This window comes from Bubalus bubalis, chromosome 1 (assembly GCF_019923935.1).
Source record: "Bubalus bubalis isolate 160015118507 breed Murrah chromosome 1, NDDB_SH_1, whole genome shotgun sequence".
Taxonomy (NCBI): Eukaryota; Metazoa; Chordata; class Mammalia; order Artiodactyla; family Bovidae; genus Bubalus; species Bubalus bubalis.
The window spans coordinates 156,178,360-156,205,189 of NC_059157.1; the positions used below are offsets into that span (position 1 = coordinate 156,178,360).

General features: G+C 40.4%; 1 protein-coding gene and 1 non-coding gene across 4 annotated transcripts in view; both read right to left on the reverse strand.

Moving 5' to 3' along the window:
- The window catches only part of KCNAB1 (potassium voltage-gated channel subfamily A regulatory beta subunit 1), a 461,725-nt gene that overhangs the window by 28,328 nt on the left and 406,567 nt on the right, over positions 1-26,830 (reverse strand). The window lies entirely within an intron of this gene.
- Positions 15,504-15,576, reverse strand: TRNAE-UUC. Its single transcript has one exon. It is a non-coding gene; the product is annotated as a tRNA-Glu (tRNA).

The window sequence follows — 26,830 nt, forward strand, 5'->3', positions numbered from 1 at the left end:
AACCTGTTAGAAATGCAGGTCCTAGGGCCTCACCCCAGATGCTGTGCTGTGCTGTGCTGTGCTGTGTGCTGAGTCGCTCAGTCCTGTCCGACTCTTAGCGACCCCATGGACTGCAGCCTACCAGGCTCATCCGTTCATGGGATTTTCCAGGCAAGAGTGCTGGAAAATGATGGTTTCCATGTTGAAACCATCATTATTATTTAGCCCACAGTACACAGACAGCTCTCTCTCTCTTATTTCCTGGATCCTTGGCACAGAACTGACTATGAAAGTTACAGGTCGAGTTTGTTTCCCTGAATATCCCATTCTCTATCTGTGAAGTGAGGATGTATTGATCCTGTGGAATTCTTCCAAAGCTTGACATGAGATAATGTATGTAGGCCAACTGGTGGGTGACTCTAAAAGAATAACACAAACTGAGTAACAGGTAAGCAGGATGTGGTCCTGGTTGTTTCTTCTCAAATAAGCTCAGATTTTAACATTTTATTTTTTAAAGTTGTTATTCTTCATTCAGTAACATAGGTCATCTCTGTTTAAAAATATGTATTTTATGTGAAATGACTAAGTGAAACTACTTATTTTGAGTGAAAGAAATTTGCTGATAAATATATTTACTTTTCTAATTGGCCCCCATGACTGAGTAACTGAAACATGCAGAAAATAGCTGTTCACGTTAAACCTTTTTCATGTGAAATTTTCCCTAGAACTTTGAAAGTTTTATGCAAGTTGTTATACTGCATAAACAATAAACCGTAGGGACTAAAGATACAAATAGGCACAAATTAGTTTTTTGATTAAATAAAATGTACTAAATCTGGCCATACAGACACATAATGATAAAAACAATAGAAACCTTAGAGATAATCCAGGGCAGCTTCTTCTTACTCTAGATGAGGAAACAGGCTAGGAGTTCATTGTTTTAAGGCATAATTGAAAGCTCAAATGTTATTAACAATTATAAATAGTTCAGTTATGCTTAGAAAATGCTGAGAGTAAATACACAAAATAATAATGGTAACATATAGAGGAACTATATGTAACTTTTTTATTTCCAAGTCGCCTGTAAATGTGTTATCATAATTTAATGATTTAAAAAATAGAAAAGAAAGAAGAGTCCCTAATAAGCAAAGCACCACTTTAAAATACTAACATGCTATAGGTTAATTCACAAATATTAGGTTTAACCAAACACAATTTCCATTTTTAGAGGCCAAAAATGGTTGCGCTCTTTCAAGGGGAGTGGACTGCAGTGGAGGCTGGGGCACTGGTAGAATGTAGGGGCTTGGTTTCATCAGAGGAGAAAAAATAGTTTTTACTCCAGACTAGCTATTTGTTTGTTGTTTACCTAACTTCAGTTGTTTATTTACTTATTTAACTTCAAAAGCTTGTGGTGGTGGTTTATATTCATGGTCTGTGACTTCGAGGTTTCCTCCTGGATCTCTGTCAGTCATTTACCATCTTGGCTATGGAGAAACCTCTCCCAGTGCTCAGCTGAGCATCAGCACATAGAGGACCATCTTTCATCACTGGAATGGAAACCTGTATCCATAAATGGAGTGATGCCATGTTTAGCCTTAAAGGTTTGCCTACTGTCTGAGGACAGGCCTGGCTCCATCTGCCTTCCAGAGCACACAGGAGACTCTGGGTTCTGGGTTTTGTCTCATCACTGTCACGAAGTTGGACATGTTCTCCAACCTTGCTGAATCTCAGTTTCTTCAACACAAATGACCAGACTGATATTAACTGAGCATATAATAACTTATATTAACTTATGTCCTTATAATAACTGTTTAGGTGGGTAATGTTTTCATCTTTATTTTATTGATGACAAATCTGAGACTCAGAAAGGTAATTGCTTGGGCAGGTTCTCAGTAGGTAGTATGTAAGGCCACTTTTAGCTTTAAAGTTCTGTGATTAGTTATCCTGCAAGGCTTTGTGCATAGTACATTGTGGGAGAAGGTAGGCTGGGGACAAAAAAATAACAGGGCATTCACTTAATTGACTGCCTTGTATGTTTGTGAATGTATGATGCCATGTGTGTGGGTCTGTTCATACCTTTGCATTTAATACATTGATGACTATAATTTATGATGTGTATGAATGACTTGACTATATAGAGCTTCTCCATCTTTGGCTGCAAAGAAGATAATCAATCTGATTTTGGTATTGACCATCTGGTGATGTTCATGTGTATAGTCTTCTCTTGTATTATTGGAAGAGGGTGTTTGCTATGACCAGTGTGTTCTCTTGGCAAAACTCTGTTAGCCTTTTCCCTGCTTCATTTTGTTCACCAAGACTAAATTTGCCTGTTACTCCAGGTATCTCTTGACTTTCTACTTTTGCATTCAATCCCCTATGATGAAAAGGACATCTTTTTTGGGAGTTAGTGCTAGAAGGTCTTGTATCAGCTTTTTGAGCATTACTAGTTGGGGCATAGAGTTGGATTATTGTGATATTGAATGGTTTGCCTTGGAAACGAACAGAGATCTATACAGTCAGCAAAAAACAAGACAGGGAGCTGACTGTGTCTCAGATCATGAACTTCTTACTGCCAAATTCAGATTTAAACTGAAAAAAGTAGGGAAAACCACTAGACCATTCAGGTATGACCTAAATCAAATCCCTTATGATTATATAGTAGAAATGACAAAAGATTCAAGGGATTAGATCTGATAGACAGAGTGCCTAAAGAACTATGGATGGAAGTTTGTGACCTTGTACTGGAGGCAATGATCAAGACCATCCCCAAGAAAAAGAATTGCAAAAAGGCAAAATGGTTCTCTGAGGAGGCCTTACAAATGGCTGAGAAAAGAAGAGAAGCTAAAGGCAAACAAGCAAAGGAAAGATACCCATTTGAATGCTTAATTCTAAAGATCAGCAAGGAAAGATAAGAAAGCCTTCCTCAGTGATCAATGCAAAGAAATAGAGGAAAACAATAGAATAGGAAAGACTAGAAATCTCTTCAAGACAATTAGAGATACCAAGAGGACATTTCATGCAAAAATGGGCACAATAAAGGATAGAAATGGTATGGACCTAACAGATGCATAAGATATTAAGAAGAGGTGGCAAGAATACACAGAAGAACTGTACAAAAAGGGTCTTCATGACCCAGATAATCACAATGAAGTGATTACTTACCTAGAGCCAGACATGCTGGAGTGCAAAGTCAAGTGGGCCTTAGGAAACATCACTATGAACAAAACTAGTGGAGGTGATGGAATTCCAGTTGAGTTATTTCAAATCCTGAAAGATGATGCTGTCAAAGTGCTGCACTCAATATGCCAGCAAATCTGGAAAACTCAGCAGTGGCCACGGGACTGGAAAGGGTCAGTTTTCATTCCAATCCCAAAGAAGGGCAATGCCAAAGAATGTTCAAACTACTGCACAACTGCACTCATCTCACACAATTGCAAAGTAATGCTCAAAATTCTCCAAGCCAGGCTTCAGCAATATGGGAACCGTGAACTTCCAGATGTTCAAGCTGGATTTAGAAAAGGCAGAGGAATCAGAGATCAAATTATCAACATCTGCAAAATCATAGAAAAAGCAAGAGAATTTCAGAAAAACATCTACTTCTGCCTTATTGGCGACACAAAAACTTTTGACTGTGTAGATCACAGCAAACTGGAAAATTCTTAAAGAGAAGGGAATACCAGACCACCTGACCTGCTTCTTGAGAAATCTGTATGCAGGTCAGGAAACAACAGTTAGAACTGGACATGGCACAACAGACTGGTTCCAAATGGGAAAAGGAGTACGTCAAGGCTGTATACTGTCACTCTGCTTATTTAACTTATATGCAGAGTATATCATGAGAAATGCTGGGCTGGATGAAGCACAAGCTGGAATCAAGATCGCCAGGAAAAATATCAATAACCTCAGATATGCAGATGACACCAACATTATGGCCAAAAGCGAAGAACTAAAGAGCCCCTTGATGAAAGTGAAAGAGAAGAGTAAAAAAGTTGGCTTAAAGCTCAACATTCAGAAAACTAAGATCATGGCATCTGATCCCATCACTTCATGGCAAATAGATGGGAAAATGGTGGAAACAGTGGCAGACTTTATTTTGGGGGGCTCCAAAATCACTGCAGGTGGTGACTGCAGCCATGAAATTAAAGACGCTTGCTCCTTAGAAGAAAAACTTATGACCAACCTAGACAGAATATTAAAAAGCAGAGACATTACTTTGCCGACAAAGATCTGTCTAGTCACATCTATGGTTTTTCAAGTAGTCATGTATGGATGTGAGAGTTGGACTGTGAAGAAAGCTGAGCGCTGAAGAATTGATGCTTTTGAACTGTGGTGTTGGAGAAGACTCTTGAGAGTCCCTTGGACTGCAAGGAGATCCAACCAGTCCATCCTAAAGGAGATCAGTCCTGGGTGTTCACTGGAAGGACTGATGCTGAAGCTGAAACTCCAATACTTTGGCCACCTGATGGGAAGAACTGACTCCTTGGAAAAGACACTGATGCTGGGAAAGACTGAAGGCGGGAGAAGAAGGGGATGACAGAGGATGAGATGGTTGGATGGCATCAATGACTCGATGGACATGAGTTTGGGCAAGATTCGGGAGTTGGTTATGGACAGGGAAGCCTGGCGTGCTGCAGTCCATGAGGTTGCAAAGTGTCTGACATGACTGAATAACTGAACTGAACTGAAGTACCCCTAAGTTCCGAAGTGAGGTACTAGGTTACTTTTGTAGGACTAGTTAAAAAAAAGGTGTGGCCATCCTTAGGTCAATCCCTACCTTAAAAGAATCAGTGGGTGGAGGCGGGGGTTGAGAGACACTTTATTTGGACTTATTTGAGTTCTGTGGCATTTTCCGACCTTCCTCTGTGATGCCACTCCCCTCGTCCATCTTTTGCCTTGTCTCAAACTGAATAAGCTCCAAAACCACAAAATCCTATTTGCAGAACTTGCAAATTAAGACAGCTTCCTGCTGTAAGGATTGAATGCTGTGATTTTGTCCCCAACAGGCACTCCTGGAGATTCTGCTCATTCCTTGTTCAGCTCCCTGATACAGAGGAGGAGACTGCCTGGTGCTGAGTACTTCTAATATTATTTCTTCCTGCATCAGACATGTGCTCTTTAATCCTGGCAAAAAAGCAAATGTTCATTTTATATTTAGATAAGGATGGCCAAGTGACTTGCTTAAGGCAATGACTTAGCTTTCTTATCTTTCAATATGTCTCTATCCTCATTATTTCTCTGCAATCCTCTTATCACTATGTCCAGTCTTTCCAGCTTCTCACCTGGAATCGCTCCTGCCTGCTGACATGCCAAGAAATAATGGAGAGTATGGATCATAAAATTACACCTCTTCCTTCAACATAATCTAGCATGGTGCCTACTATTTCCTATTAAAACTAGGTGTTTTCAAACTTTTGGAATCCTTCTGTTTGGGTAATAACTAACTGGTGGTAATTTAAGAGGTGATTTCTGTCCTGATGAAAGGGAGGCAGCATTCACAAGGAGTAGAGAGTACAGTGCTTTCTTGCACAGATCAAATTGTATAGGATTTGTGAACAGTGGAATGCATTCTAATTCATTTAAAAACATTTGAGAACTTCCCTGGTGATACAGTGGGTAAGAATCTGCCTGTCAATGCAGGGGACATGGGTTCAGTCCCTGGTCCAGGAAGATTCCAAATGCCTCAGAGCAATTAAGACTGCACCACAACTACTGAGCCTGTGTGCCCTAGAGCCTGAACTCTGCAACAAGAGAAGCGACCGCAAGAGAAGCCCTCATTCCACGACGAAGAGTAGCCCCGACTCGCTGCAACTAGAGAAAGCCCACAAGCAGCAAGCCAGACTCAGTGCAGCCAAAAATTAAATAAATAAATAAAATTATTAAAAAAAATGAAAACATTTGAAAGGAGAACAATTAAACTCATTGCCTTAAAGTTTGTCTAGAGTAAGGCAACAAATAAACAGATTTAAAGAAACAAACAAAAAAACTAAGTGAACTGAAACTTTGGGGTTAAATTTATTTCCTAGATACCTGACTTGTATCTTCATCTGTGAAGCTAAAAGTTATATGCATTAGTGGATTATTTCCTGAGATTTCTTTTGACAGTGTTACTAGTCAATCTTTAAAAAAGCATGTTTAATAGTTTGAATATGTATATTCTCCTCATGTGGAGATCTCTCTGATAAATTTAAAAAATTAAAATTTGGGAAAAGATCTCTTTTCTTCTAAAATATTAAAAGTTTTGCTCTCATCAATTAAGCCCCACAAATTTTATCATAGAATTCAGCTGTCTTGGTCCATTTGGGCTGCTATAACATATATGTGTTGTTGTGTTCAGCTGTTCAGCTGTGTTTGACTCTTTGCAACCCCATGGACTATAGCCACCAGGCTCCTCTGTCCATGGCATTTTCCGGGCAAGAATACTGGAACAGGTTGCCATTTCCTATTCCAGGGAATCTTCCTCACCCAGGGATCTAGCCTGAGTCTCTTATGTCTCCCACCATGACAGGCAGATTCTTTATCACTGAGCCACCTGGGAACCCCTATAACAAATATACTATACATACATGCATACACACACACACACACACACACACACACATATATATACACATATGACAAAATATCACAGATGGCTTAAACAGCAAACATTCATTTCTCACAGTCTGGAGCATGGGAAGTCTAAGGTCAAGGCACTGGCAGATTTGTTATCTGGTGAGAGTTGTCTTCCTGGTTCATAGACAGCCACCTTCTCACTGTATTGTCACATGTGGAAGGGGTAAGGCAGCTCTATGTGGTCTCTTTTATAAGGGCACTAATCACTTTCATGAGGGCTGCACCCTCCTGGGCTAGTCACTTACTAAGGCCCTCTTACTAGCATCACTTTGGCGGTTAGGTTTCAACATATGGATTATGCAGGGACACAAACACTCTGGCTATAGCAACAGCCTAGAAAATTCTCAAAGCAAGGGTTACCAGCTGCTTATCTCTTCTACAGATGACATTCCCATGAACACCTGATTGTGAATAACCAGATTTTTTTTCTAGTGAATGTACCAGGATGAATGATCTACAAAATGTATGCAGAAATAAATAAGGAAATTAATCTGCCATGTACATGTATTTGATAGAACCAATTCTAATTTTAGAATAGCTAGGTAAAACAGTCCTTATATACTAGGAACAGTTACAGTAGAAATTTCTGATATATGACTATAACATGTATCAGCAACAAATAGAAAGACATGATAGAAGTTATAGATACTTTCAATCAGCTATAATGCATAAAATATCTGAAAATTTGAGAATTATTAGCTTTTTACTTTGTGATCCTCTTGAGTTGTGGGTTGTAGTTCTTCTCACTGAGAAATGAGGATGTTTCAAACTTCCTGGTTTGAAACAATTAGGTTTCAGGGCTTTTTTTTTTTTAATGGGAGAAGTTATTGAAAACTCAATAGAAAGTTTTTAAATTGTAAAAGAAATTTATTGGCTCTTGTCACTGGAAATACAGAGGTCAAACAAAGTTCAGAATTGGTAGTTGCAACAACCAAGTTGTTGAGAATCAACTTTTCTAACTCTCTGCTATCCTCGGGTTGGTTTCCCTCATGACATTAGGGTGGCTCTTGGTAGTATTTACGGCATTGTGGGTTTTTTTATCCATACTCAGCAGGGCCCTTTTGCCTCAGTATTCCAACATTCCTGAGATTCATTCTAATTAGGTTGCTTCAGTCACATGAGCCAGTGACTCTAGTCGGGCTGATTGTGTTAACACAATCCAGAGCTCACCTCAGAACTGAGGTCTGGCCAAAAGAAAGGAAGCAGCCTTCCTCCGGGTCAACTGGCAGTCTGGGAAGGGTCATCGCCCACGTGAAAATGTGGATACCTGAGGAGTAATGTCTACTGGGCAGACAATTAACTATTTTCACCATGCTCAGAAAGGGTCTTTCTGGGCACACCACCAAGAAAGGGCCCAGGGATAGTGCAAGTCTGTTGAGTGCCTACTATGTGCTGGGCACATTACCAGCATTATTGCATTTGAATTTTACTATAGCCCTGTGAGGTGGTGTCATTACACTTCCATTTCACATTTGAAGCAATTGAAGCTCAAAGAGAGATGAAAAAGTTGATGAAGCCAGATTTGTACATTTCCTCTAAAACTAGCCCCCTGCTCAAACCAAATGAAGCAGAATATGTTTTCCCCTTCCTTTTCGTCTATATTTGTATGTTTTAAAACATGTGTTACAGTTCAAGAAACTTTTGTTTTTTATTATTTATTTATTTTGACCACACCGCATGGCATGTGGGATCTTAGTTCCCAGACCAGGAATTGAACCTGTGCCCCTGCACTGGAAGCAGAGTCTTAACCACTAGACCACATGGGAAGTCCCCTATATTTGTATATTTTATTCCCACTCTTTTGATTATGCTATTTGAAACATGTAGAGGCTTAAAGTATCTCTGTCAACTGAGGAAAAAGCCTTTAGGCATATCAAAAGGAAATGCAAAACAAATAAAGAATAGTTTTCTAAATGTTCACTGAGATACTAAAAAATAAATTTAACAAAAATCCACCCATTCTACATGGTGCCTAATATTTCTGTATCCATTATCAGTGGTTATTTTTATACTTGGGAGTACCTGTCATTGCCTTGTAGATTACCTGACTCAAGTCTCAAATTCCTGATCTTTTAAATTGTGTGACTGTCAACCTCATCAGTCAGACAGTCAGATGTGGGAAGCTGACATTAGCTTCTTATTCTATTATCCTGTCTGGAGCTTTTATTTATACAACTGTCTGTGTATCAGCTTCTTGGGACAGGCTTTAAACTTTACTTTAAAAGGAATTTTATCTTCTGGAGGAAAGAATAAAGCAAGCCAACTTGGCAGAGGATTGATAAGAGTAAAAAATGTTTACCCTAATGAGATTTTCTACTGGCAAATCCAGTTTCATGCTGTAACAGGAGGCAATCTTTATTGCTTCTTTAAAAGCGTAGAGCTGGATTTACTTCCTGATTCTACCATGGGAGACGTCTGGAAGGAGATGCTGTCTTAATGATATTAAAACCTCTATGCCTACAGCAGATGCAACTCCCTGGCAGCCCCAAATCCATTTTGGCTCTGTAGTGCTTATCTATATTTGTCAGGTATCTGGTAATTAAACAAAAGGCGACTTTTAAACTTGACATGGAGCGGAATGATTTTCTCAGCTTTTCGGTGAACTACCTGGTAAAAAGAGGAGCTACTCACTCTGTGAATATTTCCAAATGAGGCACCTGCTGTTCTCTATGTTCGAATGTAAGCCAGGCCCAGAAGGAGCTGGGCAACATTCACCGCAAGGGCCATTGCAGAGGAGGCTGGCTTGTCCCCAGGCACGCCCACTTCTCTTCCTTGTACCTACTTCACTTTTCTACATTTGTTTGCTTGTCTAGGACCCTTAATCTCTCTTTTTAGGTGGCCTTTCTTTCCCATTTCTGAGTTTTTCCACCTCCCACTCAAAGATGGCTGTTTCCCCTTATTTTCTTCACTAGAACTATTTCATAGATGGTGCTTCTTAAATATTCTGACCACATGACCCACTAAGGTGGGCACAGAAGCAAACACTATTAGAAGGCCTTGGCTTTAGCACAGAAATTTATGCAAATCTCTCTTCTATACCATAGTAAAACATTCACTTTAAAGCAATATGTTCTTATTTCTAAATCTTTGACTTTATAAAACTTTATCACGGAAGGAAAAGGTCTCAAGTCTACTCTGGCTTTTGTCCAGCTCCTCTCAGCCACCCAAAGCCACCTCATCCATGTCCAGCATACTTCCTGTGCCTCAGGGGAAAGGCATGCCTGCCTGTGAGGCAAAGAGCAATGAGAGGGAGTCAGTGACTGAAAAGGTAGAATGAATTGTCCCTCTTGGGGGACTGGTCTTTAGACACATAGCCCTAGTTTGACCTAATCCTTTATGCCCTGAACTTTTATATATTTCTATGCCATGTTTTATGAGGCTCCCTCACATAGATATACAGATCTTCAGTCTTCTGGAGTAATAATGATAATTGTTTACACTAATTTAGCACATATAATGTACTTGGCTTATTCTAAACACTTTATGTATATTAACTCATTTTATTGGCACTACAGTCTTAGAGAGTAGGTCTGTTGTTCTTATTATCTTGTTTTGCATGTGAAGAAACTGAGGCACAATAAGGGGAGTAAGTCACTCAAAATCACCCAGCTAATCTGTGTATTGGGGCCAGGATTTGAAAGTAAGCAGTCTGGCTCCTGTCTGCTTTTAACCACAAATAACACTTCAGCAAGTTAGAAATGACAGACTTGTGTCCAGCAAAGAGAACCCAGAGGCCCTGATAGAGCATTATGGTTACATTTAAGGAGTGAAATGTTGATTGCAGAGCTCTTTTGGGAACCACAAGAATCTTTCTCTGTTTCCCGAGAGCAGCATGTTATATAGGGGCTGCCCAGTGTGCGTGTGACCACATAGTGCTTCTCTGGGACATGGCAACACTCCCTGTTTGGCCTTCACTGCCATGCAGCGTGTATACATGAACCTCTTTCAATGCAGGAAAAGTTGAAGGACAGACAGACTTGACAGAGAGAATTTCTGTCTATGACATACGGCAGGAAAAGGTAAGTGCCAGAGAAAGGGGCATCATGCTGTACAAGTGAGCAAGAGCTATTAATCCCATCATGGCTTCCATGGCTTCTGTTTTTTAAACAAAGATCAATGTTTTGCAAAAAATAATTTATTGTGCTTCTCAATCAATTAAAAATACATGGTTAATATATGAAATAAGTACCTGTACTACCAAGCTCATATATTATAAAATATATATAATGGTATCCACATCTTGGCTTCAATATACTATTCTCCATTGAAAGAAACCAAGACTCCTTAGAGAAATGGCTGATTACAGGGCTGGGGAAAGCACAGGTGAGCTTGGAACACTTTGTGCTGGGAAGCCAAAAAAGTCCTTAAAAAAAGATGCAGACATGTCAAAAAAACACAAAAGACGTGTCAAAGATCCTTCAAATGGCCATATCTGGGATAATTGCAGCAACAAATTAATGATGGTAATGAATCATAAATTAAGGAAAAAATCGTCCATGAGTTCATACTGATAAAAATAACTGAATAAAACTATTCAATAATTGAATAATGGAGGAGAAGGGGAAGCTCTTCCTTGCAGTAGAATGCCAACTAAAAAATTTAGAACGTATGATGGAAATAGAAAAATCACCCTTTAGCCAACACCACAGTACTAGTTCAGACATCAGTGAAGAGTACTAAAATCAAGTAGGCAAAATTGTAATGAGAAACAAGATATTTGAATAGCTTCAAAGTGTCTCTCTCAAAAATACTCATTGGGGATATAAATATAAACACACACACACACACACAAACACAAACACATACACCTAATATATACTAAAGGAAAAGGTACAAACTAGGAGAAACCTGGTAAGCATCACCTTAACCAAGAGAGTAAAGCATCATCAGGAATGGGAAAATGTGACAGTATGTACCCCCTGCTATATTACACAGCATCATTTCTGTGGTACTCTTGCCAAAAATGCCTAACCTGAATTTAATCACTAATGGACAAACTCCAGTCATGGGACATTCTGAAAAATAACTGGCTAATAGTCTTCTAAAGTGTCAAAATTACAAAAGACAGAGTTGAGGAACTGATGCAGCTTAAAGGAGACCAAAGACACATTACAATGAACAGCAACATGTAAATTTTGAGTTGATTTGGACCAGAAAAGAATATTAGTGGGGCAGTTAGAGAAATATGAATATGATCCATAGATTAAACAGTATTATTGTATCAATGTTAATTTCCAGATTTTGATACTTACACAATGGTTATATAGAGCTTCCCTGGTGGCTCAGATGGTAAAGAATCTGCCTGCAATGCAGAAGACCTGGATTCAATCCCTGGGTTGGGAAGAGCTCCCTGAGAAGGAAATAGCAACCCACTCCAGTATTCTTGCCTGGGAAATCCCATGGACACAGAAGCCTCTTGGGCTACAGTCCATGAGATCACAAAGAGGCAGGCATGACTAAGTTATTAACACAGCGGTTATATAAAATGCTAACACTTAAAGACAGTTAGAACTGGACATGGAACAACAGACTGGTTCCAAATAGGAAAAGGGGTACGTCAAGGCTGTATATTGTCATCCTGCTTATTTAACTTCTGTACAGAGTACATCATGAGAAATGCTGGGCTAGATGAAGCACAAGCTGGAGTCAAGATTTCTGGGAGAAATATCAATAACCTCGGATATGCAGATGATACCACCCTTATGGCAGAAAGCAAAGAAGAACTAAAGAGCCTCTTGATAAAAGTGAAAGAGGAGAGTGAAAAAGTTGGCTTAAAGCTCAACATTCAGAAAACTAAGATCATGGCATCGGGTCCCATCGCTTCATGGCAAATAGATGGGGAAACAGTGGTAACAGTGGCTAACTTTATTTTTTTGGGCTCCAAAATCACTGCAGATGGTGACTGCAGCCATGAAATTAAAAGACGCTTGCTCCTTCAAAGAATACTTATGACCAACCTGCTGCTGCTGCTAAGTCACTTCAGTCGTATCCGACTCTGTGTGATCCCATAGACGGCAGCCCACTAGGCTCCCCCGTCCCTGGGATTCTCCAGGAAAGAACAACCGAGTGGGTTGCCATTTCCTTCTCCAATGCAGGAAAGTGAAAAGTGAAAGTGAAGTCACTCAGTTGTGTCCGACTCTTAGCGACCCCCTGGACTGCAGCCTGCCAGGATCCTCCGTCCATGGGATTTTCCAGGCACCACCACTGGAGTGGGGTGCCATTGCCTTCTCCGACCTAGACAGCATATTAAAAAGCAGAGACATTACTTTGCCAATAAAGGTCAGTCTAGTCAAGGCTATGGTTTTCCCAGTAGTCATGTATGGATGTGAGAGTTGGACTATAAAGAAAGCTGAGCGCTGAAGACTTGATGCTTTTGAACTGTGGTGTTAAAGACTCTTGAGAGTCCAACCAGTCCATCCTAAAGGAGATCAGTCCCGAGTGTTCATTGGAAGGACTGACGTTGAAGCTGAAACTCCATTACTTTGGCCACCTGATGCGAAGAGCTGACTCATTGAAAAAGACCCTGATGCTGGGAAAGATTGAGGGCAGGAGGAGAAGGGGATGACAGAGGAGGAGAAGGGGATGACAGAGGATGAGATGGTTGGATGGCATCACCGACTCGATGGACATGAGTTTGGGTAAACTCCAGGAGTTGGTGATGGACAGGGAGGCCTAGCATGCTACAGTCCATGGGGTTACACAGAGTTGGACAGAACTGAGCAACTGAACTGAAACTGAAAACACTTAAGGAATCTGAGTATGGGGTAGATAGGAATCTTCTATATATTTTTACTGCTTTTTAATGTCTGAAATTAAACCAGTGGATAGCTTAAAAACAGAAAAAATAAAATATACACAATAAATAGAAACTTTAAAAATAATGATATATAAAATAAATGGAAATTATGTTTTCTTTTCATCTTACAATTGGTTATCTGGCACAGCCTGCTTTGGAGGCCACCAAGGGAAGGAGTCTGGCATGGCTCGTTTAGGAAGTGGTGGGTGGGTCTCTGGTGCTGGCATATTTCTGGAGGGATGTGATGAGAAATGGGTTGGCTTCTCATCATGGAATCTGGGTAGGAAAATTGGCACTGAATGTGTATTTCTAACCTCCCAGCACTGTGCCTGGACTTGACAGCCACAGTATCATAATTAATATTGACAACTCAATACCACTGGCATTTTTATCTCACTTCTGTGTATGTGTGTGGGTATTGTTTTAATCTCGAGCTTTATCAAAGTAACACACACAGAATGTTTAAAGAGTCGATGCCAAAAGGCTCGTAAACAAAGCAGCATTCTTTCAACTGTGCCTGCACCCCAGAGGAGAAAACCACGTCCAGCATATATGTAGCTGTTTATTCTGATATTAATCTCTATGTTTCTCAACAATATCTACACAGTATTCTCTTGGCCCAGCTTTTTAAAGACATTATCCACTGACTTCTTGTGGAGGTGAGCTCCTACCATACACCTGTCTATCCTATCTTCCCAATATATTCACATCTCAGTTTAGGGTTCACGTCATGGATTCTGTGTTCATTTCAATGCCTGATGCTTAATGTCCACTGCTGAGCAGAGTAGTTTACAATGATTACATTTCCTGTCTTCTATACCTTTTCATTTTCCTTTAGTTGACAATTACTTCATTATACTTCCCATAGTTTGTGCAAGTATCATGGCAACCCACTCCAGTATTCTTGCCTGGAGAATTTCGTAGACAGAGGAGCCTGGTGGGCTATGGTCCATGGGATTGCAAAGAGTTAGACATCACTGAGCAACTAACACTTTCTCTAAAGATACAGCTTTCTGTTTTGGTTAAGTCTGTGGGAAATTCAGTTTCCCGTTTTTCCTGGCAACATCCCATCTAAGGCCCCCATCCTTCCACTACAGCCTGCGCTCGTGCGCTCTGTGCCTGCCGCACATCACCTTTAGCTATGTTTCATATGTTTCATCCTGAAAATTCCCTTTTTCTCTTGAATGAGTTGGATCCACGGCTTCCTCTTCGTTGCTCTCTTTCTCCTCTTTTTTTTTTTTTTTTTAATGGTGGAGCCCATTTTCCAGTAGCTTTTGAGGAATTATATTTGGGAGATAACAAAGTCAAAAAGCTATTTTTTTCCTCACTCCTGGTTGACAGTTTGCCTTCCATTTTTTTTGCTTAGAACTTTGAAACCTTGTTGCATGATGTTTTGGATCTCAATTTTGCTGTTGAGAACCCCTGCTGCTGCTGCTAAGTCGCTTCAGTCGTGTCCAACTCTGTGCGACCCCATAGACAGCAGCCCAACAGGCGCCTCCATCCCTGGGATTCTCCAGGCAAGAGTACTGGAGTGAGAACCCCTAGACAATCCTTATTCTCAATCCTTTCTGTGTACATGCTATGAATGCTATGGACTATTTTAGGATGCTTTTCCTTATCTTTTCACTTGTGAAATTTCATTATAACATTACTTTGTGTGGGACTTGATCTATTTATTATCCTGGGTACTTGGTGGGCACTATTGATCTAGAAATTCATGTTCTTTAAATTTGGAAGTTTTCTTTTTTTTTTTCCTTTTGATAACTACCTTACTTCCGTTTAGGGATTCCCTGGTGGCTCAGACGGTAAAGAGTCTGCCTGCAAGGAGGGAGACCCGAGTTTGATTCCTGAGTCGGGAAGATCCCCTGGAGAAGGAAAGGGCAACCCACTCCAGTATTCTTGCCTGGAAAACTCCATGGCCAGAGAAGCCTTGCGGCCTACAGTCCATGGGGTAGCAAAGAGTCAGACATGACTGAGCAACTTCACTTTCACTTTCTCTTCCATTTTATCTATTTTCTCTCTAAAGATCTTTTAGTTAAATAAATGTTGGACTTCCTGGATATAATAATAATAATATTATTATTATTATTTGGCTACATAGCTTGTGGGATCTTACTTCCCCAATCAGGGATTGAACCTGGGCCCTCTGCAGTGAAAGCCCAGAATCCTAACCACTGGACCACCAGGGAATTCCCAAGAATCTTAATTTTCTTATCTTTTCACTTCTATTATCCATTTTTTCCCCTACTGTCTGGAGTATTTCCTCAAATTTAATGTCCACATCTTTACCTAAGATGTTTCCTACTTCTGTTGTTTTTGTTCTCTTTGATCCTGTTCTTGTTTAATTGATATAATACCTTCTCTTGTCTCACCAAGTATATTAATTATAGTTTCTTTGAACATTTATATATCTCTCTGCATTACTCTGTTTTCTTTTCTTCTATTTACTTGAGCTCTTTTTTTTTTTTTTTTCTCCTTCACATCAGCAGCTTTCTTTGAATGTCAGGTGATTCTTGGACTTCTGTTCACATTTAAGAATAAAGCACTAAAATTGTGTGTGGATAGCATTTGTCACTGTGGGAGCAATTAAGGCACCTGCCACTTTTTCCCAATGGGATTTTCTTCCACAAAAATGTCAAGATCTTTAAGATATTTTTTCTGGGGTAGTTAATTTTCTCCAGAGTAATATTCCATTATTTTCTGTTTGGGAAAGTGTATCTTGGTTGTTAGCGACCTGGAGGTAAATGAGAAGAGAGGTCTAGGAATCTCATAATTTATAATTTTTTTTCAGCTTGGCTTCACCTTCCTCTGTGTCTGGTACCCCTCAGACTACAGCATCTCAACTCAGTTTCTTGATGTAATGTATCTCTTGCCTCCTTCATTGGAGGGGAAAGGCAGGACCCTGCCTCCAGACCTGGGGACCTAGAGCTCTAATGGTTCTATACGGTTTTTTGAACAACTGCCTTGTTTCTAGTTCACACCTAACTTTCATCTTCAGTGGCATTTGTGCCTCTAATGCTTTAACCATTCTGAGGTTTTCTGAGGTTGCACCATACAAATTAACTTGCTTCTTACCTATAGGTACACTTTGAATAAATATTTCCTCAGTTTTACTAAGTCATTTACAATTCCTCCATCCCTATTCCATTTTCATAAATATTGGTCCAGGTTTCCAGTTGTCTGCTACTTTCATCATAAAGAAAATTTTTGCTCCTTGTATGTTATTTCAGTTCAGTTCAGTAGTTCAGTTGTGTCCGACTCTTTGCAAACCTATGGACTGCAGCAAGCCAGGCCTCCCTGTCCATCACCAGCTCCTGGAGTTTACTCAAACTCATGTCCATTGAATCAGTGATGCTATCCAACCATGTCATCCTCTGTCAACCCCTTCTCTACCCACCTTCAATCTTTCCCAGCATCAGGGTCTTTTCCAGTGCATCGGTTCTTCCCATCAGGTGGTCAAAGTATCAGAGTTTCAGCTTCAGCATCAGTCCTTCTAATGAACATTCAGGACTGATTTCCTTTAGGATTGACTGGTTTATCTCCTTGCAGTCCAAGGGACTCTCAAGAGTCTTCTCCAACACCACAGTTCAAAAGCATCAATTCTTTAGCACTCAGCTTTCTTTATACTGCAACTCTCAAATCCATACACGACTACTGAAAAAACTATAGCTTTGACTAGACGGACCTTTGTTGATAAAATAATGTCTCTGCTTTTAAATGTGCTGTGTAGGTTGGTCATAGCTTTTCTTTGAAGGAGCAAGCGTCTTTAATTTCATGGCTGCAGTCACCATCTGCAGTGATTTTGGAGCCCCCCAAATTAAGTCTTTCACTGATTCCATTGTTTCCCCATCTATTTGCCATGAAGTGATGGAACCGGATGCCATGATCTTAGTTTTCTGAATGCTGAGCTTTAAGCCAACTTTTTCACTCTCCTCTTTCACTTTCATCAAGGGGTTCTTTAGTTTTTCCTTGCTTACTGCCATAAGGGTGGTGTCATCTGCATATCTGACATTATTGATTTTTCTCCCAGAAATCTTGATTTCAGCTTATGCTTCATCCAGCCCGGCATTTCTCATGATGTCCTCTGCATATATGTTAAATTAGCAGGGTAACAGTATATAGCCTTGAGGTACTCCTTTCCCAATTTGGAACCAGCCTAATGTTCTATGCCTGGTTCTAACTGTAGCTTCCTGACCTGCATTCGGATCTCTCAGGAAGCAGGTCAGATGGTCTGGTATTCCCATCTCTTGAAGAATTTTCCACAGTTTGTTGTGATCCACACAGTCAAAGGCTTTGGCATAGTCAATAAAGCAGAAGTAGATGTTTTTCTGGAATTCTCTGGCTTTTTTGATGATCCAACAGATGTTGGCAATTTGATCTCTGATTCCTCTGCCTTTTCTAAATCTAGCTGGAACATCTGGAAGTTCACAGTTAATGTACTGTTGAAGCCTGGCTTGGAGAATTTTGAGCATTACTTTGCTAACGTACGAGATGAGTGCAACTGTGTGGTAGTCTGAACATTCTTTGGCATTGCCCTTCTTTGGTATTGGAATGAAAACTGACCTTTTCTAGTCCTGTGGCCACTGCTGTTTTCCAGATTTTCTGGCATATTGAGTCAGCACTTTCACAGCATCATCTTTACGATTTGAAATAGCTCAACTGGAATTCCATCTCCTCCACTAGCTTTGTTCATAGTGTTGCTTCTTAAGGCCCACTTGACTTTGTACTCCAGCAGGTTTGGCTCTAGGCAAGTGATCACACCATTGTGATTATCTGGGTCATGAAGATCTTTTTTGTACAGTTCTTGTGTGTATTCTTGCCACCTCTTCTTAATATCTTCTGCTTCTGTTAGGTCCATACCATTTCTGTCCTTTATTGTGCCCATCTTTGCATGAAATGTTCCCTTGGTATCTCTAATTTTCTTGAAGAGATCTCTAGTCTTTCCCATTCTATTGTTTTCCTCTGTTTCTTTGGACTGATCACTGAGGAAGGCATTCTTATCTTTCCTTGCTGATCTTTGGATCTCTGCATTCAAATGGGTACATCTTTCCTTTTCTCCTTTGCCTTTTGCTTCTCTTCCTTTCTCAGTTATTTGTAAGGCCTCCTCAGACAACCATTTTGCCTTTTGACTTCTTTTTCTTGGGGATGGTCTTGATCACTGCCTCCTGTACAATGTCATGAACCTTCGTCCATAGTTCTTTAGGCACTCTGTCTATCAGATCTAATCCCTTGAATCTGTTTGTCATTTCCACTGTATAATCATAAAGGATTTGATTTAGGTCATACCTGAATGGTCTAGTGGTTTTCCCTACTTTCTTCAATTTAAGTTTCAATTTGGCAATAAAGAGTTCATGATCTGAGCCACAGTCAGCCCCTGGTCTTGTTTTTGCTGACTGTATGGAGCCTCTCCATCTTTGGCTGCAAAGAATATAATCAATCTGATTTTGGTATTGACTATCTGGTGATGTCCATGTGTAGAGTCTTCTCTTGTGTTGTTGGAAGACCACTTGTTGTGTTTGTTGTGACCAGTACAGTCTCTTGGCAAAACTTTGTTAGCCTTTGCTCTGCTTCATTTTGTACTCCAAGGCCAAATTTACCTGTTACTTCCTACTTTTGCATTCCAGTCCCCTATAATGAAGAGGACATCTTTTTTGGGTATTAGTGCTATTTATTGGGTGGTTTTTTGCAAAGAGGCTTTTTTTTTTTTTTTTTGTAAAGAGGGCAGAAATATTACTTGGTCTTCCTAAATCAAGAGGTTTCCTCACAGTTTTCCAGGTGAGGAAACCGAGACTCAGAGATCAGATGGCTTTCACTTCCTCATCCACTCCCTATTTCACCCAAACTGATCTTTGTCAAAGTTATTGGTGATCTCCACACTATAGACACCAATGAACAATTTTCAGTTCTCACCTTACTTGACCTATCAGTAGCATCTGATACAGTTGATTACTTCCTCCCTCTTGATGTATTTTCTTTACCTTCTCCTTGAGCAGCACACTCTTCTCCCCATGCCCACAACTTCCTAATACTGGAATCTCCAGGTCTTAGTCCTTTGTCCTTTCTTTCTATATTCTTTTTCATATTTTTAAAATCTTTCTATTTTTACTCCCTGTGTGATTTTATCAATTCTCAAAGCTTTAATACCATTTACATGCAGACAACCTCCAAATCTGCATCTCCATGCCAAGGCTATCTCCTGAGTTTCAGATTCAGTGTCCAACAGCCTACTCAACATCTTCACTTGGATGTCTCATGAACATCTCAACCTCAAGATGACTAAGCCCAGACTCCTGATCTTCCCCAACAAGTCTCCATCACCTGTGGTATTCCCCATATCAGTTGATGGCAACTCCATTCTTCTGCTTACTCAGGTCAAAAACCTTGGCATCATTCTTCACTCCTTTCTTTCTGTTACACCCATATCTAGTTCACCAGGAACTTCTGACTCTACATTCAATACTTCTTAAAATTAGACCACTTTACACTTCCACAGTGAGCACCTTCTTCTGAGCCACCATCGTCTCTCACCTGTGTGCCTGTGTGCTTAGGTGCTTAGTTGCATCTCTTGGCGACCTCATGGACTGTAGCCCACCAGACTCCTCTGTCCATGGGATTTTCTAGACAAAAATCCTGGAGTGGGTTGCCATTTCCTACTCCAAAGAATCTTCCCTACCCAGGGATCAAACCTATGTCTCCTGCCCTGGATCTCCTGCACTGGCAGATGGATTCTTTACCACTATGCCATGGGAAGCCCCATCTCTCTTCTAGATTGTTAAAATTATTTCTGAACATATCTCCTTGCTCCTACATTGCTCCTGTATAACTTATTTTAATTCCAGGCCAAAGAGATTCTTTAGAAACGTAAGTCAAATCACATCACTTCTTTGTCCAAACTTCAGTGAGTTCCCAAAGATCTGGGCCCTGTAATCTCTCTAAACTCAACTTTTCCTGTACTCCTTCCTCACTCTGAAGCCACATTGGTATGCTTGATGTTCCCCAAACACAGTGGGCTTCTCCTATCTTAGTGTCTCTGTACTCTTTCTCTAGCCAGAAACACTGTCCTTACCTACCTTCCAATTACTCATGTTACTCCTTCAAGTCTCTTCTCAGTGACTCCTGACTCCAAACATCCCCATTCATGCTACCCTGTTCTACTTTTTCTTTATTCCATAACACTTAGCACTTTCTAATATTATATATGGGGTTCCCTGGTGGCTCAGATGGTAAAGAATCTGCCTGCAATGCAGGAGACCCAGCTTCAAACCCTGGTTTGGGAAGATCCCCTGGAGAAGGAAATGGCAACCCACTTCAGTATTCTTACCTGGAGGATTCCATGGATAGAGGAGCCTGGCTGGCTAAAGTCCAGGGGGTAGCAGAGTTGGACACAACTGAGCAACTAACACATACACACACACACATACACACACATACACACAATAGTCTATGTAAGTTCATTTTTATTGTTTTCCAGTTTATTTCCTGTCTCTCCTGCTAGAATGAATGTGTCCCTCAAGGATGGCTATCTTTGTCTATTTTTTTGTCTTGTCTGTCCCATGCATCAAGGACAATGTCCAGTGCAGCAAGCACTCAAAAATATTAGCTGAATATGAATAAAGGAATGAGACATGTTTTAGACCTGAGTATTTTTTTTTATTGTATCAAGCTCTTCTCTGGGCCATCCTGAATATGGCACAATGACATTAAAATGTATTCTGTAGGTGTTCTGAGGAAGGAGTTTGCAAGATTGACACTGTGCCTGAGAAGGGAGTAGGAGAAATGGATGGGAGAAATAAAATTTCATCCTTTTTCCTTCCCAGTTTTTCTTTTCGTTCCCCATGTCTCCATTTTTTGCTTCCTGTTAAGTTTTGTGTGAATTCTCATGTCATTTTGTCTTTTTCTTCTTGTTTTACTAGATAAAAACACTCATTTCTAGGGATAATTAGGTTCATTCTATCACCAAACATACTTCTAGTTTTCATGTTAGTGATACATTTTCCTTTTTTTGTCCAAGTGAAAGAGAATATTGATAATTCTAAACTTTCCTTTCCTTTCTATTGTTTCCCTGTACCCACACAGTCTTATCTACTGGCCCTTAAAAAAAAAACAACAAAAATGAATTTTATTGTATAAGTAAATTCTGAGTTGACTCTACTAGGATTTTAGAAAATTGTCTAAAGGGATCTCAGTTAGTTATTAGTATGGTAAAATTGGTTTCACTGAAGTTAGTCACACTGGTCATCTTTCAGAATTAAAAAAAAATAAAATCTAATATAAAAATTTCCAGTTTATTGTGATCCACACAGTCAAAGGCTTTGGCATAGTCAATAAAGCAGAAATAGATGTTTTTTTTGGACTCTCTTGCTTTTTCCATGATCCAGTGGATGTTGGCAATTTGATCTCTGGTTCCTCTGCCTTTTCTAAAACCAGCTTGAACATCAGGAAGTTCATGGTTCACGTATTGCTGAAGCCTGGCTTGGGGAATTTTGAGCATGACTTTACTAGCGTGTGAGATGAGTGCAATTGTGCGGTAGTTTGAGCATTCTTTGGCATTGCCTTTCTTTGGGATTGGAATGAAAACTGACCTTTTCCAGTCCTGTGGCCACTGCTGAGTTTTCCAAATTTGCTGGCATATTGAGTGCAGCACTTTCACAGCATCATCTTTCAGGATTTGGAATAGCTCAACTGGAATTCCATCACCTCCACTAGCTTTGTTCGTAGTGATGCTTTCTAAGGCCCACTTGACCTCACATTCCAGGATGTCTGGCTCTAGGTCAGTGATCACACCATCGTGATTATCTGGATCATGAAGATCGTTTTTGTACAGTTCTTCTGTGTATTCTTGCCACCTCTTCTTAATATCTTCTGCTTCTGTTAGGTCCATACCATTTCTGTCCTTTATCGAGCCCATCTTGGCATGAAATGTTCCCTTGGTATCTCTAATTTTCTTGAGGAGATCTCTAGTCTTTCCCATTCTGTTGTTTTCCTCTATTTCTTTGCATTGATCGCTGAGGAAGGCTTTCTTATCTCTTCTTGCTATTCTTTGGAACTCTGCATTCAGATGCTTATATCTTTCCTTTTCTCCTTTGCTTTTCACTTCTCTTCTTTTCACAGCTATTTGTAAGGCCTCCCCAGACAGCCATTTTGCTTTTTTGCATTTCTTTTCTATGGGGATGGTCTTGATCCCTGTCTCCTGTACAATGTCACGCACCTCATTCCATAGTTCATCAGGCGCTCTATCTATCAGATCCAGGCTCTTAAATCTATTTCTCACTTCCACTGTATAATCATAAGGGATTTGATTTAGGTCATACCTGAATGGTCTAGTGGTTTTCCCTACTTTCTTCAATTTAAGTCTGAATTTGGTAATAAGGAGTTCATGATCTGAGCCACAGTCAGCTCCTGGTCTTGTTTTTGCTGACTGTATAGAGCTTCTCCATCTTTGGCTGCAAAGAATATAATCAATCTGATTTCAGTGTTGACCATCTGGTGATGTCCATGTGTAGAGTCTTCTCTTGTGCTGTTGGAAGAGGGTGTTTGCTATGACCAGTGCATTCTCTTGGCAAAACTCTATTAGCCTTTGCCCTGCTTCATTCCATATTCCAAGGCCAAATTGCCTGTTACTCAAGGTGTTTCTTGACTTCCTACTTTTGCATTCCAGTCCCCTATGATGAAAAGGACATCTTTTTTGGGTGTTAGTTCTAAAAGGTCTTGTAGGTCTTCATAGAACTGTTCAACTTCAGCTTCTTCAGCGTTACTGGTTGGGGCATAGACTTGGATTTCTGTGATATTGAATGGTTTGCCTTGGAAACGAACAGAGATCATTCTGTCGTTTTTGTGATTGCATCCAAGTACTGCATTTCGGACTCTTTTGTTGACCATGATGGCCACTCCATTTTTTCTGAGGGATTCCTGCCTGCAGTAGTAGCTATAATGTTCATCTGAGTTAAATTCACCCATTCCAGTCCATTTCAGTTCTCTGATTCCTAGAATGTCCACATTCACTCTTGCCATCTCTTGTTTGACCACTTCCAATTTGCCTTGATTCATGGACCTGACATTCCAGGTTCCTATGCAATATTGCTCTTTACAGCATCAGACCTTGCTTCTATCACCAGTCACATCCACAGCTGGGTATTCTTTTTGCTTTGGCTCCAAGCAAAAGAGTTCCAGAAAAACATCTATTTCTGCTTTATTGACTATGCCAAAGCCTTTGACTGTGTGGATCTCAAGAAACTGTGGAAAATTCTGAAAGAGATGGGAATACCAGACCACCTGACCTGCCTATTGAGAAATCTGTATTCAGGTCAGGAAGCAATAGTTAGAACTGGACATGGAACAACAGACTGGTTCCAAATAGGAAAAGGAGTACGTCAAGGCTGTATATTGTCATCCTACTTTTTTAACTTATATGCAGAGTACATCATGAGAAACACTGGACTGGAAGAAGCACAAGCTGGAATCAAGATTGCTGGGAGAAATATTAATAACCTCAGATATGCAGATGACACCACCCTTATGGAAGAAAGTGAAGAGGAACTAAAAAGCGTCTTGATGAAAGTGAAAGAGGAGAGTGAAAATGTTGGCTTAAAGCTCAACATTCAGAAAACAAAGATCATGGCATCTGGTCCCATCATTTCATGGGAAATAGATGGGGAAACGGTGGAAACAGTGTCAGACTTTATTTTTTTGGGCTCCAAAATCACTGCAGATGGTGACTGCAGCCATGAAATTAAAAGATTCTTACTCCTTGGAACGAAAGTTATGACCAACCTAGATAGCATATTCAAAAGCAGAGACATTACTTTGCCAACAAAGGTCAGTCTAGTCAAGGCTATGGTTTTTCCTGTGGTCATGTATGGATGTGAGAGTTGGACTGTGAAGAAGGCTGAGCACTGAAGAATTGATGTTTTTGAACTGTGGAGTTGGAGAAGACTCTTGAGAGTCCCTTGGACTGCAAGGAAATCCAACCAGTCCATTCTGAAGGAGATCAGCCCTGGGTGTTCTTTGGAGGGGATGATGCTGAAGCTGAAACTCCAGTACTTTGGCCACCTCATGCGAAGAATTGACTCATTGGAAAAGACTCTGATGCTGGGAGGGATTGGGGGCAGGAAGAGAAGGGGACGACAGAGGATGAGATGGCTGGATGGCATCAGTGACTCGATGAACGTGAGTCTGAGTGAACTCCGGGAGTTGGTGATGCACAGGGAGACCTGGCGTGCTGTGATTCATGGGGTCACGAAGAGTCGGACATCACTGAACGACTGAACTGAACTGAATATAAAAATGGATGGATCAAGTTCAAACTGCAGAAGCTGAGGTTTTGTGGGCTTATAATCTTTTTTAGTATTTGAATACTGACAAACACTCCCCAAAATAGTGACACTTTCAAAAGTCCTCAGATGCCTGGGCAGTGTTCATGAGGTACAAGGATATCTGTGTTCAATGTACACATTTTAAACAAGTGGTCAAGGGCCTTATTTTATAATTTGTGGGGACTTAAATCTTTAGCACAGAAGATTTTCCTGAATTTCCAATTATATTGGACATGATATTTTCTGATAAAGCAAACAAATTTGTTTTCTGAAACTAATAGAATAAGTTAATTTTTTAATGTGTAATTTAAGTCATATCAATTTAAAATTAGGTATTTAAACATATATAACTAGTATGTAGAATGAGCATGACTCGTGATAAGTAATTATGACTCTGTTTTATTCTTTAATCTCCCACTGCCCCTTTACATTCAGTGGGAACAATGAAACCTTGACCCTGATGAAAACTCAGGCTGTCTCACAGTTTTTCTGCCTACTCTTGGGTAATGAACAGTCCTGACATCCTTTTAGATCATAAACACAGCCTTTGCAGATATCAATCAAAACTACAAACTCAAATCCTTTCCCTGTCCCAACTGGGACCTGCTTAGACCAACGCCTGCAGCAGAGGGTAATGAGAGGCGGCATGGCTGGCTTCGCTATTTCTCTACTTTCTGCCTCTCCCGTGAACCCTTCTCCTACTGGCTCTGGGTGTCCAGCTCCAGCCCCCACTATCCTCCTGGAGGACAGACCCAAGATGACCCCACACAGGAAATATTCAAAGTTGCCCTCCTGGACACCTCCAGGGAGGGTACACTCTCCGGCTGTACCATAAAGTAGAGACTCAGCCCGCTTCTCCATCTCTAGATTTGCCAGGCATGAGTCAGCTCCCAAGCCTCTTTTCTCCCTGACCATGATGGTCACGCTCTCCAGCCCCAACTAGGTATCACAGTGTAGTTTTTCCAGCTATACCCTTCTCACTAGATCCTCTCTTTCAACCTTTATTTTCCTGAAGCAAGTTGAGGGGAGAGGCACAGAACTCGGAGTGAGGGAAAATTTCCTCTTTGTGGCAGGATGCCTCAGTCGTGTCTGACTCTTTGTGAACCTTTGGACTGTAGCCTGCCAGGCTCCTCTGTCCATGGGATTTCCCAGGCAAGAATACTCTAGTGGGTTGCCATTTTCCTCCTCCAGGCGATCTTCCTGACCAAGGGATCAAACCTGCATCTCCTGTGTCTCCTGCAATGCAGGCAGATTCTTTACCAGCTGGGTCATCAGGGAAGCCCATAAATGGGGAAGGGTAATTGTAATAACTTTCTACTGTTAATAACTGCTGCAGGCAGAGATCGGCAGTGGATGCCAACTTCAGGTGGTGAGGAACCAGGCTATTCACACAGTCTCAAAGAATCACACCCCAACTTATTTATTCATTACCAAGTCTTAAAAGTACCATCATGGTGGAGAAAACTGAGACATCATCTTAACCAAGTGATCAACTTTAACATGGCCAATAATGGAAAGTGACCCTCCAAGTCCCCCTGAGAAACACACTGAGATGGACCCAACATGATCTGTGTAATCTTCTTGCCAAAGATGCTTGATCTTAATCTAATCATGGTAAAACAATCAGACAAATCCAGACTGAAGAGACATTCTCGAAAACAACTGGCTTACATTTTTCTTAAAAAGGTCATTGTCATCAAAGAGAAAACAAGGTGGAGGAAACATTTTAGACGAAAAAAGATTAAAAAGCCATGACAACTTAATGTAATGTGGGATTCTTAATCAAATCACAGCCTCACCTCCCTCTCAAACAACAACAACAAAATCCTTAAAGGAAAGTTTAGGAAATTTGAGTATGGTTTGTATAGGTAACAGCAGTGTACTAGTGTTAACGTTCTTGAGTGTGATGAGTGCATGATGCTTGTGTGGAAGAATGCCAAGTCTCAGGAGAGAGAAGAAAGTATTTATGGGTGGAAGGTCATACTGCAAGAGCACAGAGAGAGCAAAATAGAGGCAAAATATAGCACAGTTAGTAAATCGAGGTGAAGACTTGGCTGTTTATTTTTTCAACCTTTCTGTAGGTTTCTAATTTCTTAAAACATCAGGGAAAGAAAAAGTTGTGGAGTCAGCT